The sequence below is a fragment of the Palaemon carinicauda genome, chromosome 3, assembly GCF_036898095.1.
Source record: "Palaemon carinicauda isolate YSFRI2023 chromosome 3, ASM3689809v2, whole genome shotgun sequence".
NCBI lineage: Eukaryota > Metazoa > Arthropoda > Malacostraca > Decapoda > Palaemonidae > Palaemon > Palaemon carinicauda.
Genome location: NC_090727.1, coordinates 130,569,429 through 130,584,208, shown reverse-complemented (window position 1 = coordinate 130,584,208; position 14,780 = coordinate 130,569,429). Strand labels below are relative to the sequence as shown.

At 43.8% G+C, this 14,780-nt stretch overlaps 1 protein-coding gene across 2 annotated transcripts in view; it reads right to left on the bottom strand.

Moving 5' to 3' along the window:
* CycB3 (cyclin B3) overlaps nt 1-9,418 on the bottom strand; it is a 43,279-nt gene extending 33,861 nt beyond the window's left edge. For both annotated transcript variants that reach the window (XM_068370646.1, XM_068370647.1), the window contains exon 1: nt 9,262-9,418. The gene's annotated coding sequence lies outside the window, so the exon portion shown is untranslated. The remainder of the gene's footprint in view (nt 1-9,261) is intronic.
* Between the last annotated feature and the right edge of the window lie 5,362 nt (nt 9,419-14,780).

Sequence of the window (14,780 nt, the reverse complement as noted above, 5' to 3'; positions counted from 1 at the left end):
ATGGTTCGTTCGAAGGGAGGTCTCTTAAGAGCCCTGAGAACCCGAACCACGTTCCATGGAGGAGGTCTCACTTCCGACTGAGGGCAGGTAAGCTCATAGCTACGTATGAGTAGAGAGAGTTCTAGCAAGGAAGAAATGTCCACTCCTTTCAGCCTAAAGGCCAGGCTTAAGGCTGAGCGATAGCCTTTCACCGCCGAGACCGAAAGGCGCATTTCCTCCCGCAAATAAACGAGAAACTCCGCTATTGCTGGAATAGTGGCATCGAGTGGAGAGATACCCCTCCCACGACACCAACCACAGAAGACTCTCCACTTCGCCTGGTAGACTCCTGCAGAGGACTTTCGCAGGTGACGAGACATTCTCTCCGCAACCTGTTGCGAAAAGCCTCTCTCCGTGAAGCCGAAGCGAGGCTACGGCTTTGTGGAAGATGTTGCAATGTGGTTGTCTGAGTAGCTCGTGTCGTGGGGGAAGTTCTCTCGGAAGCTCCGTCAGGAGCTGCAGAAGGTCCGGGAACCATTCCGCGTGATGCCATAGCGGAGCTATCAGGGTCATCGACAGGTTGACCGATAGTCTGGTCCTGTTGAGCACCCTTCTCATCAGACAGAACGGTGGGAAGGCGTACACGTCGATGTTGTCCCACCTCTGCTGAAAGGCATCTTGCCAGAGAGCCTTGGGGTCCGGGACTGGGGAGCAGTACAGAGGCAGCTTGAAATTCAAGGCTGTCGCGAACAGATCCACCGTCGGGGAACCCCACAAAGTCAGGACTTTGTTGGCTATCTGAGGATCCAAAGACCACTCGGTACTCACTATCTGTGAAGCCCTGCTCAGACTGTCGGCGAGCACATTCCTCTTGCCAGGAATGAAGCGAGCTGATAGTGTTATCGAGTGGACTTCGGTCCACCTCAGAATCTCTACCGCAAGATGGGATAGCTGTTGTGAAAAAGTACCTCCCTGCTTGTTGATATAAGCCACTACCTTGGTGTTGTCGCTCATCACCACTACGGAGTGGGCCGCCAGGGTCCATTGGAACTTTTGAAGAGCCAGATATACGGCATTCATCTCTAGCAGGTTGATGTGCAGGTACTTTTCTGATTCTGACCAAAGGCCTGAGATCCTCTGGTTCAGAATGTGGGCCCCCCACCCTTCTTTTGACGCGTCCGAAAACAGAGTCAAATCCGGGGGAAGGACGAGAAGATCCACTCCCTTTCGCAGGTTCTCGTCGATCAGCCACCACCGCAGGTCCGCCTGTTCCGAGGGTCCTATCGGGACCAGAAAGTCCGGGGAATCGGAGCCTTGACTCCACCTGGACTTGAGCCGCCATTGCAGGGATCTCATCCTGAGACGGCCGTTCGGGACCAGACGGGCCAGGGAGGCTAAGTGACCTAAAAGACGCAACCATGATTGGGCTGGAAGCTCTTCCCGCCTGATGAAGGGTTCTGCCACCCTCCTCAGCCTTGCTATCCTGTCGTCTGATGGAAAGGCTTTGTGGAGATTGGTGTCTAATAACATGCCTACATAAACCAGTCGCTGGGACGGCTGCAGAGAGGACTTCTCGAGATTTACCATGATCCCCAGATCTTGGCAAAGTCCCAGAAGCCTGTCTCGGTGCCGAAGAAGGGTCGACTCCGAGTCTGCCAGGATCAGCCAGTCGTCCAGATATCGGAGGAGACGGATGCCGTTCCTGTGCGCCCATGACGAAATCAGGGTAAACACTCTGGTGAACACCTGAGGTGCTGTGGAGAGACCGAAGCACAGCACCTTGAACAGGTAGGTCTTGCTGTCTAGGCTGAATCTCAAGTACTTCCAGGAAGACGGATGGATTGGGATCTGGAAGTACGCGTCCTTCAGATCCAGTGTACACATGAAGTCTTGTGGTCTCACTGCAAGTCTGACCGTGTCCGCTGTCTCCATGCTGAACGGAGTTTGCTTGACAAACTTGTTCAGAGCTGAGAGGTCGATGACGGGTCTCCAGCCTCCAGACACCTTCTTTACAAGAAAGAGTCGACTGAAGAAGCCTGGGGAGCCGTCGACGACCTCCTGGAGAGCATCCTTCTTGAGCATGGTCTCGACTTCTGCCCGAAGGGCTAGCCCCTTTGCCTATCCCATGGCATAGGAGTTCAACGACACTGGATTCGCTGTCAGGGAATGTTGAGATGTCGTGAATGGGACGCGATAACCTTGGCCGATCACGGAGACCGTCCAAGAAACGGCCCCACGTTGCTGCCACCTGTGCACGCAACTTTGTAGGCATCCCCCCACAGGTGGACACGTGGGAGGACTGCAACTCCTCTAGGAGTTTTGCCTCCCCTGGAGGAATTACCGCCCCTCTTGTCCTTTACAGGAAAGGGCTGAGGCTTAGACACCTTCGTCTTAGCTGCCGGAGCCTGCTTCGGTGTCCTGCGAGGCTGCTGTTGATGTTTTTGCGGAGCTGGACGCTTGTAGGGCCGAGATGAGAGGGCCCTTTGGAGGAGCGTTCCATGTCCTTGGGCTCGAACAAGCTTCCTCCAAGGATGGAGGAGTGTCTGAGCCTGCAGACATCCACGGCGGGGACCTTCGGGTGGAACTTCTCGGTCACCGCATCACGACGCTTCAACACCGAGTTGGCCCACAGGTTGGTAACCTGGTGGGCCGGGAACTCGATGGAGAGAGTGCCCAAGAGTAGGAAGGTCTCCAGGGCCTTCCTATTGCTCTCCTTAGACAAGTCCTCAGAGCGCAATAGGATGCCCAGAGAACCCAGCTAGACATCCAGCCACGAAGTGGCCTGCATAGCACACTTCGCGACCTTCTCCTGGCTCAGGATCTCAGACGCCGAGAATGTCACCTGCCGGGCGGAGAGCTTCTCAAGCGGAACTCCCCTTGTAAGCTCTTCCACCGAGTGATGGAGGGGAAGAGCTAGGCTGGACTCCCCCATGATCTCAAAATACCTCCTCTGCTGTAAACGAGGAGGTGGGAGGAGTCTGTTCCCGGCAGAGGAACGGCTGGAGGAGGCGAGGTCTGAGAGCTGAGCATCGACCTTGTCTCTGGCACTCTTCACCCCCTTGGGACCAGGGCAAAGCTGCGCTGGCCTTCGGGGGCTTCTGAGTACCATAGACCCAGTCCAGGACCGTGTCCTTGCCTTCGCGAGGGGCGATCTCCGGGTCCTTGAACCTGTTGAGCTGCCTCATCAGATTCAAGACCTGCCAGAAGGCGTGCTCAGACTCGTGCTGCTCTCCCTCCTGCGGACTGGCAGCTAAGTCTCCCGTCCCCAGAGGCTCTTCTTGGGGAGACACGTGGACGTTCTCCCGGGGTCTGGTTGGTTCCTGACGAATCCGCGAAGACGACTTCGGAATTGTCTTTGAGTCTTAGGGTTCCCTCCTGGGCGGGATACAGGACTCCAGCAAAGAGGTCTGGAAGGTACCTTCCACGAGAGTCGCTTCTCCTCCTCGAGGAGGGGTCTCTCCCCTTGGTGCCGAGGGAGTGGTCCCCGCCTCGCTGGACTCTCCTGAGGACGGAAAGGCCTCGTCTACAGGAGAAGGAGAAAACGACTGCGAAGGGGATGGAGCCTTCCTGACGAACCTCTTAGGAAGCAACTTCTCCCTGGGAGAAGTCACCACGAAGTCCACTCCTCTCCTTCTCTTCAGCGGGGGCGAGTCTGTCCTTGGCTTGAGTCCCAGATCGGCGAGGGCTGGCTTCATAGCCTGCACCACCGCTCTCATCAAAGGACCCAACCAAGACTGACGAGATACGGACGCAGAGTCCGTAATTCCCGCTGGAGGGAAGGGGATCTCCTGACCCTTCGGAGTGGACGCAACGGGGCCTACCTGCAAACAAGAAAGGGAAGAATGTTGCTTAGACCTCTCCGACGACTCTTCCTGGTCCTGAAAGAGAGACCTGCGCTTGCACAGTGGCGATCCTGAGGGCGATCTGGAAGCACGCGTTCCTGCCGCAGGCACGAGCTGCGGAACCCGGCGAGAACGGGGGTTGCACTGGCGCTCGCGCGGAGGAGGATTCAACGAATCGCGCGCGGGAGGCTGTTGGAGCGCGGGCGCGTAGTCGAGGGGACGCATTGGCGAAGGAATGCGCCGGCGCGCAGGAAGCGGAGATCGCTGTTGCTCAGGAGAATAGCAAGGCGCAGGAGATCGATAGCGTCCTGGAGATCTGTGGCGCGTGGGCGAGCGATGGCGCGTGATGGCACGTTGGCGAGCTATGGCACGTAGTACGCGCAGGCGAATGACCGCGCACAGGCGATTTGGCGAGTGTGCGCGTAGGTGACTTATAGCGATCTAGGACAAGGTGGCGCTGCTGCGTAGGAGAGCGCTTGCGCGCAGGCGCTCAGGAGATCGCAGAAGCTCTGGAGAACGCTGACGCGCAGGAGATCGCTGGTGCGTAGGCGGGTGTCGACGCGTAGACTGCTGGGGCGCAGGATCAGGTGGCACGGCGACGCGCAAAGGCAAACGCTCGCGTACGGGCTCAGGAAATGAAGGTGCGTGGGCGCGCAGGAACTCTAGAAGTGTGCGCTGGAGAGCGTGAGTGCTGTTGCGCAGGTGAAGAAGGACGAGCAGGAACGCGTGGGCGAAGGAGTCAGGTCCTTGCCCGCGTCCAGATCCGAAGATCTAGGGCGCGTGGGCGAGCGTTGGCGCGCAGGACACGTATCAGGAACCAGGTGCGCAGGTGCGCGCTGACGACCAGGAGATCGTGTGCGCTCAGGAGACCGCTGGCGCACAACAGGAACAGGAGGGAGTAGACTGCTAACAGGAGAGCGCTGACGAGCAGGTGAGCGCTGGCGCGGCGAGTCAGATGGCTGCAACTCTGGAGAGTGCTTACGCGCTACTGCACGTGAACGCGCAGGGGAAGCTCCCACACCGTGGGAGACATCCCTTTGCCCCTAAGGGACCGTTGCCCGTCGGATGACGAGATCAGAAGGCGCCTGCTGCGCATCTGCGCCGGAGGTAGAAGGTCTGGTAGGCGTCGGAGATCGCGAGCGATCACCGAAGAGGTTCAAGGACGTGGCTGCTACGGTCTGCTCCCGACGAGGAGAATCCTCATCAGAGGAAGGAGGTGGTGACGACTCGAAGAGGCGCCTCTTGACTCCCTTAAAGGGAGACGGGAGGCCCCAGCGGCGAAGAGGACGACAAGCCTTACGGCGAAGGCGGCCACGAGGGAGGTCATCAGGGTCGTCGGTCCCCCGAAGTGGAGTCTCTGTCAGTGCGCTCCCCCGAGGGGGAGGCGTACCTGCAGGAGAGACCGTGGGACCCACCTTCCCCTTCGAAGGATGTTCGGAAGGGGGAGGAGGGCCTTCAGCAACGTCCGCAACATCAGCCACAGCAGAGGATTGACCAGACCCGTCGGAAGCCTCTGCCACAACCACATCGACAATAAACAGAGGGTCTACCTCTGCTATCACCGGCGACTGTTTGACAGCGGCCCCCAACTGGACAAGGTCAAACAGGGCTTCCTTGGAGGGCAAGCCCTTAAGCCCCAAGGAAGCCCAAAGCTGAAAGAGATCATCATTAGACACAGAATTAGGGTCATCAACATGAGAATCAAAATCCTCCCCCGGAGAAGGAGGGGGAGCCGCTCCGCTATGGGAGGCGACGCCCTCTCCCGCACCCCGAGATCGGGAAACAGAACAAGGGTCTACGCTACCACTCGGCAGTCTCTCACGAGAGGCCGGCCGAGCGGGAGCTTCGGAGGAGGTTTGGGCGGTGGAAGAGTCCCTGGAGCCTTCCTCCTTCAAGGCAACCCTTGAAGGAGAAAGGTCTCTCTTGGACTTCTTCTTACGCCGGCGGGCAAACCTCTCCCACTGGGAGGTAGACCACTCCCTGCACTCACTACAAGTTACTTCCTTGTCACACCGTTGGCCTCGACACTGTGGGCAAAGGGTGTGGGGATCCGTCTCGACCGCCGACATGAAGGTACCACAGGGGCGGCCGGAGAGTCCAGGGCACTTGCGCATGATGATGATAAAAAGGCGAGGCCAACTTCCAAACATAGTCTGAGGAAAAGCAAAAGAAAAGATTAAGGCTGTCAAAAGCGAGGACAAGAGACAGACACGTCTGCACATCGTCCGAGCCAAAAGTGAAGTGAGACAACTCACCGGAGTGTGGGGGGGAGGGGTAGCAAGCTACCCCTTCCCCTACCCCCTTGCTAACTAGCGCGGGGGTAGTTAACCCTCGTTAAAATTCTATTAACTCGTCAATTTCTGCTAGGCCGAAAGTAAACCCAATGTAAATAGCGTGGTTTGTTTTTCGGTTACGGAACAATTACTTATTTAGCTTTTCCATCATTCTCCTACTTCACACCAGTATGAAAATAATTTCAAAGGAAATATTTACTAGATTTGTAAGTCTTTGCATCATCACAAAGAAGAAACTAGCAAGGTTACAGGTTAAAACTGCAAACTTCGCCATACTATTCCGCTGTTTACAACTACCCAACACCATAATATATACAATCTCGTAGGTTTACCACAGATTTACGAGAGTACAAATACCACTAAAAAAGCTTCAACAAGTAGTCAGTCGGTGTAGCACAATGTGAACGAAATGTGTCAATGAAAAAGTAAATAGTTCACATCAGCTCTTCCTTCTACAATTTTTATGGTGTACAGTTATGAGTTCTTTTCATTCTCTCCTATATGTACTGGGCTCTGTCTTCCTAACAATAATTCAGGAGGAGAGTTCATAGTTGAAGAGAAAGTAAATTCACTCTATTTTTCAAGGTTTTATTTACATATTTCTTATTAGCCTCTTGTTTCTGCTAAGCTACATAAATTCGTAAAATGCTAAACTGTGGAGACAATGGCCACGGTATGAAAACTAAATTTCTAATCAACACAAAATCCTTAGCACCAATGGTTACACATCAGTGTCAACAGCATATTTTCCCTTGGGAAATTTGAGACAAACAATATTTACCGATTGATATATGAAAGCTTCATCAATTTTTTAAGCCAAAGTAAACGCTTATGAAATTTCCTTGCATTACATTTAAACAAAGATCCTTATCAAATTTCTAGGTCAGCATTAAAAAAAAAATTTGCATTTGCATCACCTCTTCTTTCCATCTCTTTGTATACATACATCCATATACCAAGGCACTTCCCCCAATTTTGGGGGGTAGCCGACATCAACAAATGAAACAAAAACAAAAAAGGGGACCTCTACTCTCTACGTTCCTCCCAGCCTAACAAGGGACTCAACCGAGTTCAGCTGGTACTGCTAGGGTGCCACAGCCCACCCTCCCCCGTTATCCACCACAGATGAAGCTTCATAATGTTGAATCCCCTACTGCTGCTACCTCCGCGGTCATCTAAGGCATCGGAGGAAGCAGCAGGGCCTACCGGAACTGCGTCACAATCGCTCGCCATTCATTCCTATTTCTAGCATGCTCTCTTGCCTCTCTCACATCTATCCTCCTATCACCCAGAGCTTCCTTCACTCCATCCATCCACCTAAACCTTGGCCTTCCTCTTGTACTTCTCCCATCAACTCTTGCATTCATCACCTTCTTTAGCAGACAGCCATTTTCCATTCTCTCAACATGGCCAAATCACCTCAACACATTCATATCCACTCTATGTAACTGTTATAAATTTTTTTGTAAAAAAGAAAAAACAATCACCAGTTTCCCCCAGTATCTATATTTCTTTCTTGTAATCCAATGGTCCAAATACGGCTACTGAGTAAAGTATTTACAATATTCTGGCACAAAAGGGTACCTTTAATTGGGTTTAGTCAAAGTTTTTCCAAGTTAATTCTTTGACCTTATTTTACTTTTTTTCTTTTTATAGTTTGGAGATATGCCCAAGCTACTTTTCAAGCCACTTCTCCTGTGTTCCAATCAATGCTGTTCATGCTATTCACTAGTAAAGGGAAAACCCGACAATTTGAATTACTTGAGATTTTACTGTAAAATTTGAGTACTTTACTTAGACATCAGAATTTAACATAAAAAAAAAAAATCAATAAAAAAAATATTTGGTATCAAATCACATTTACTACAGGAAAACATATATTTTGTTCGAAATCAAAATCTGTAATACAGTAAAACTTTACCAAATAATTTAGGGAGGAATTAATGATTATAGAAACCCGAGGCACTAAAACAACATTTACCACTACGGTACCTTTATATCCGATAGATATAAGGTTGGGTTATGTTATTAACATAGGTAAATACTGTCACCTGGATGACCCAGAGCCCTAGATTAGGTTAGGTGGGTATGGGTTGGTTAGAACTCCTGGTTTTCCTTCGTCGTGTTTTCCCCACATCGGAAAACCCTAGTTTCCCATAAAATATAACCAAAGTATTTTTCCAACTGTTTTTGCCATGGTTTAAAAATATCTACGATTAATTCATGGTATAATACACTAGGTTTTTTGCTTCCACAACAAAAATCCTGGTTTTTCCACTACTGTAGGGTCCCCATAATTTTTTTGAAAGGGGAGGAACACAAATGACTGGTCAGAAATGCAAAAATCACAAGATAATTATAAAACAAAATAATTAATTATAAAACATGGTTTACAGGAAATTAAAGCATCATGCCATTAACGAAATCTATAATTTATTATATTTAGTGAGAAATGAATACTGTTCTATTACCAGAAAAATGCATATGCAATTCAAACAGACATGCTTTTCTTAATTTCAATTTTGCAACTGATCACACAAACTACCAAAAAATTTCAAATGTTACTCAATAATGACCAAAACTGGTGAAATTCAAACACTGCGTATTATTATGGGCTAAAACACACATTATGAAAAAATCTCTGGATAAGCATATCTCTCGCCAGCTACACCTAGAACAGAATAAGTAGTCTAGCATAGTATGGATAAATTGTAGCCTTAGGTTGCTCTAGCTAGAATAACCATAGACTAGCTATGAATTACTAATTACTGACACTAAAGATATAGAAACAGTAGACCCTTAAACGTTAAGCAAATAATTCTTAGCTTAGCCATTTCATACGTCTTTACCTAGCTACTCCCTACGCCATTAACATGAGAGATTAAGATTTCAATTTCTATATTAAACCGAGCTATGAGGATATAAATACATACAACAACATGTAACCTTAATCTTGAAATGCGTCTACATGCATTCCTTCTAACAACAAATCCATAAAATTAAATAAAGAAAAGTAACTGTTCACTACATTTTTGATTCTCGATTGTAAACAAACCCAACAGAATTGCCCTCTAAACTTTTCCGCTTACAACACTTTCTAAACCAAACTTTTAACTCATTTTGCTTCATAGAACGCAAGAATATACCTTATTTAATAAATATTTAGCAGCCAATGTAGTCGATGTTGTATATAATATCCAAAATGTGTCACAAATGCATAGGGTGTTGACTAAACACACTTTAAATCGTCGCCAGCCCGAGTCTTGATTACCATTGGTTGTACTTCCTATAAATGTCGACCAATCAGAGAATAGAGTCCAGGGTTGCCAGATTATTTCGACTGGATTATCGTACATGAGCCTTAAAATTGTCGTTTTTTAACCAAAATTATCGTACAAATTTTCAACATGATTATTATGGAGTAACATATATAGTTTATTTCAAGGTATTTTAGTATTATTGTTTAATTAAACACACACACCACACATATGTATATACCTAAGGTATGTATCGTACATCGTACCGGACCCAAAATAATCGTACATGTACGATAATTATCGTACGAATGGCAACCCTGGAGTCTGCCAAATAAACAAGGACGATGGTTCTTTTTTCATTTTCCGTTATGATAACTCCAACGTAATTATACATTCTTATAGAATAATACATAGAGATAACATAATTTTATATATTTCCTTATATTATATGCTCATGAGAAACATTTTTCATTTACGATACTTTGATCTAGATATAATATATATTATGTCAAAGCTTGTCTTCAGCAGGAAGAATGGCATCATTGTCATGATAATGTTTTTATTGGTGTGGGTACTTTGAACATGGCACATCATTGTACATTGCTCTATACCCCTTAGTAAATGAGAATAACTTTGCATTCTGTCATATTATTTTTAGTAATAACGTATTTTATAATAACTATTTTTTAGTCATATCTAAAGATGTTGTAGGTGACATATATATTAACATCGCGTGATGAAATATTTACGTTATAGTAATTTCATAAAAGGATTTTGAATATTTAGTTTATGAAACGTGATATTCTATAAAATCCATTTTCCCGGGGTAGAATGAATAGAATTATTTTTGTTTCCGGGAATTCAAAATTCTCTCATTATTGACGAACCCCTATACTTCTCCTTACGATGGTGATACTAAAACCGAAATTAATAAATAAAAACTTCATAATTACTCAGCAACCCCGTTTTTTTTCTGATCCACAAATTAGACTAAATTAGTAGTCACGGGAACCCAAGAACCCGTATTATCAGACATCTTTCTTTGCTCATATACCAAAGACAAACTAATGCCCGCGAAAATTTTGTTTCATGAATTTTTCGTTAGTCTCTCGGTTAACCAATTGACCATTGCTCATATCCTCAACCAATGGTGTTTAAGCACATATTTTTTTTTTAATTATCATGACTAAAATTTTGTTTATATTACGTGAACAGGAAAAAATGAGATAGCGTTTGAAAAGATATTATTTCTAATTTATTATGCTCCATTCTATCTTATAAGTTGAATAAACAAGACGTAAACAGATTAATAACGCTTTCGTAATAACGATAATAAGCTTTACTTAAAATTATGGTTAATTTATTCGCATTGCTTTGAATATTCAAATTGCTGCCTCCTCTTCAGTAGAGAACTATGCTATAATAAATGCCAAAGTATTTATTTTATCAACAAATCTCTTTTGTTGTTTATGAGAAATTTCAATTTATAATTTCAAGTCTCAAGTAGGCTATCATTATACATAATTATTTACTCTAAGATATGTCCTGATCCCATCATTTTGAATTGAATAGCCATACTACAGCGTATTATTATTGCTGTACTATTACTTGTTTAGCTACAACTCTACTTGGAAAAGCAGGATGCTACAAGCCCAGAGGCCGTCGTTAATTGTCAAATCCGAGGAATAAAAAAGATAAAGATCTTCTTGATCAGTATACTCTTAATTTTATCTACTATAGAATCCTTAGGTGGCCGTGGGTTGGGTACCTAGGTAGGCCTATGTATTCTGGTCATGGACACGGTAAGCTCTTCCCCCATCCCTCTGGTAGGGGAAGGGGGAGTAGTCATACCTTGGTGAGAGCAGGGTGCGTGTGTGACCAGTAGGGCATTCAATTAATCTCCTTTAAGACCGGTCCTTGACGATGCCCTACAAGACTTCGGTGTTCATATTAAGACTAAATATGCCTCGTGCAAAACCTATTTACACCCTTGTCTGCCATAGGTCATATGAAGTGGCAAGTCTTCTCATTATGTGAATGTTTTCTCAGGTTTCATGTAATCAGCTCTATTTTGTTCACAATGCTCGGGGTACCAATTTAAGTTATAAAGATAAATAAACCACTTTAATTATATCTCTTGAATTAATCAAGAAATCTTGGACTCCACGCTTCAATTGGATCAGCAGAAACGTAGTGTACTTAGTACATCTACATGTCACAAAGATGTGATTTTCTTATATAATCATTATATACACATGGGTGAATGTAATTGTACTATAATAATAAGATGCAAATCCTCCTGTCAGATCACATTTCAACCCCTTTATATACAAAATGCTAAGGATAACATTTTGGTTTTATTCAAAATACTTCAGTATTCCGTTTGTCTTTTTATCTATAAATAGAAATAAAATTTTAAGTCGTTCTTATTTTCTTTGACAATTTAAGACAAGATTAAAATAGCAATACAGTACAGTATTGGTCTGGTTAGAGCTTCTTATTCGTAAAAACTGTGCTTCCTCAAGATATAGTTTTTCGATTTGACAAGAAATTCCAAAATGGGTATGCAGTAAATGTATTAATTTGAAAAAGTTGATACACATTTATATACAGTATACTACAAATGTCTTATTGTGACACCACTGTTTGCTTAAAACCCACTTTCAGCACAGTAATAGATTGCATCACAAGGCAAAGAGTTTACATTTAAGTAGGCTTACAAGAGAATAAATTTTCATAAGACAAACATAACAGATGAGAACTGGTATTCTCACTTTCAGATCAACCACCAAGATTACAGGTCACGTATATGTCTCATTCAATGATTACTACATGTGTAATTTCTTTATCATTTCTTTTACTGTTAAGTTTGACACCTCGTGTAAAATCTACAGCAGACAAAACTGTTGTAAATTTTGTTGGATGCTTATCTTTAATGTGGAAACAGTGGAATTCTTAGTCTTATGTTTCCCATTGGTTATTTGATACTCTTGCCTTTAAGAGGTTTATACATTAATGCTCTTCTGTTACAGTGATTGTAATCCACTGGAAAAAAAAAAAAAAGACCTGAAGTTTTGGTCGTAGTGGATTTTAAGAATTTTCTCAAGAAAATCCATTAAAATTTGTCTTACATTACCAATTGAGATTTTCTTTAAATGGTAGTTTTATGAACCTAAATACGCTATTACAATAAGGTGAAACAAATATAATTCTCTACTTTTCATCTCTTCAAAGGGTACTCTATGAGCTCATCTCATCTCTTCCATGTCTCTACAAAAAATAAAAAACTTCTTGTTTCCACGGTGCTGAAACTGAAAGAAATATTTTGTTTACACATGCTTTTACGGCCTGACAATGTCACCGGCTTTGGCCACAACACACTAAATTCCATAAAGCTCTAGTTCTCCATAAAGACACAAACCTCTAACATTAAAAACTCTTTACAATGATGATATTTATAAAGGCCTTAACTGACCTTATACCAAATTTTTTGCTAAATCAAAGTCCAAAGGTCAAACTGTTGAGACCCTTTAGTGATGTTACATGGTTTACTGATAGCACCAACCCTTGACATAGATTATACAGTACATGAGTCTTTTTATAGTTTATTTATGACATATTTGTTTTTGATGTTGTTAATAGTTTATATATGACATGTCTGTTTTGACGTTGTTACTTATTTTAGAATGATTTATTGTTAATTTGTTCTCTTCATTTATTTATTTCCTTATTTCCTTTCCTCACTGGGCTATTTTTCCCTGTTGGAGCCCCTGGGCTTATAGCATCTAGCTTTTCCAACTAGGGTTGTAGCTTGGATAGTAATAATAATAATAATAATGTCTCAAGAAAAAGTATGCAATTCTTTCATTTATAATGAAAACTTTAACAATATTGGAAACTAGTTAAAGTACATATAATGGCCAATTATGAGAGTAAAGTTCTAACTTCTCATCAAAAAACAAACTCAAAGTACGTTGACCAGCTACACTTTAAACAGTTATCCAAAGTCTCAAAACAGCTTATCTTTCAAATTTGCAAAGTCTTTTCAAACATTTTACATTTAAGTGCAACAAATAATCTCCAAAGTAAAGACCAACAATAAACTAACAGTAGTTTCTCAAATGTGATATGCTTTGTACGGCATTACCCTGACAGTTATGAGAAATTACACAAATTTTAATCCTGTTGGTAAAAATAAAACTCGGAAATTTTATTAGTTCCTACTTCTCAATGTTACCCATACCTATTCAACATTTTAGTGCTTGGCTAGTTTACCATGAGTGTCAACAGAGACCTCATACTATGTGTTTTTATATTAAAGATCTTCAACAAACAAATGAAATCAAATGCTTACATTTAACTGGACTGTATTACTAGAATTAGATTGGATTTGCTTGGCACTGGGGCCAAGGAGGACATTCAGAGTGGATGAGCATATGGGGGATATGCTACAGTTGCACTATTAAGTAAAAGTTGATAAGACTCGAACAGCTAGGATTTCACATTCATAGTGCATATTCTCGTCATATCACCATTAATTTTCCTAATAGAGTAACAAAATGTATCACATTATTCCCTTACCTTCAGAAAACTACAGATCTTGAGTAAAATAATCTCTCTGAGACCATAAACTACAGATCTTGAGTAAAATAATCTCTCTGAGACCATAAACTACAGATCTTGAGTAAAATAATCTCTCTGAGACCATAAACTACAGATCTTGAGTAAAATAATCTCTCTGAGACCATAAACTACAGATCTTGAGTAAAATAATCTCTCTGAGACTATCACAAAGAAAAATGTTCTTGTTTTACAGTTAAAATTGAAATTACGGTACCGTCTCTGTATAACCCAACAGTTGTTTACTGAAAATATTGAATAGCGGCAATTCAACGCTGTTACTACAATGGTTAGCCAATGGGGAACCAGAAGTATTACTCAGTCATATAATCATACATTTCATACTTTAATGCACTGGCACCTCAAGAAAAGGTCACAAAAATGAACCTTCCTGCTTCATTCTTCCAAGTCTTATTACTATAACACTTTACTCTCCTGCTGGACATCTTTTTAACCCTTTTATCCCCAGGCTATTTGGAACTTTCCAACCCTTAACCCCGAGGGGTTATTTTTTATTCAAGCACATTTTGCAGTATATATTTTTCAAATTGCTCTAACAGCCTCAATTTTCGTCATAGAGAGGTCAGGTTGGTCTCATTCTCTTGGAAAATGCCTGAAATTTCTCAAAAAAATTATCAAAAAAAAAAAAAAAAAATTGTAAATAGCAGTTTTTTGCAAGGACGTACCGGTACATCCATGGGGGTAAAGGGATGTGTTTTGTGAAACGTACCAGTACGTCCTTTGGGGGTAAAAGGGTTAATAAACACCTTTCCTGCCAAACCAATGAG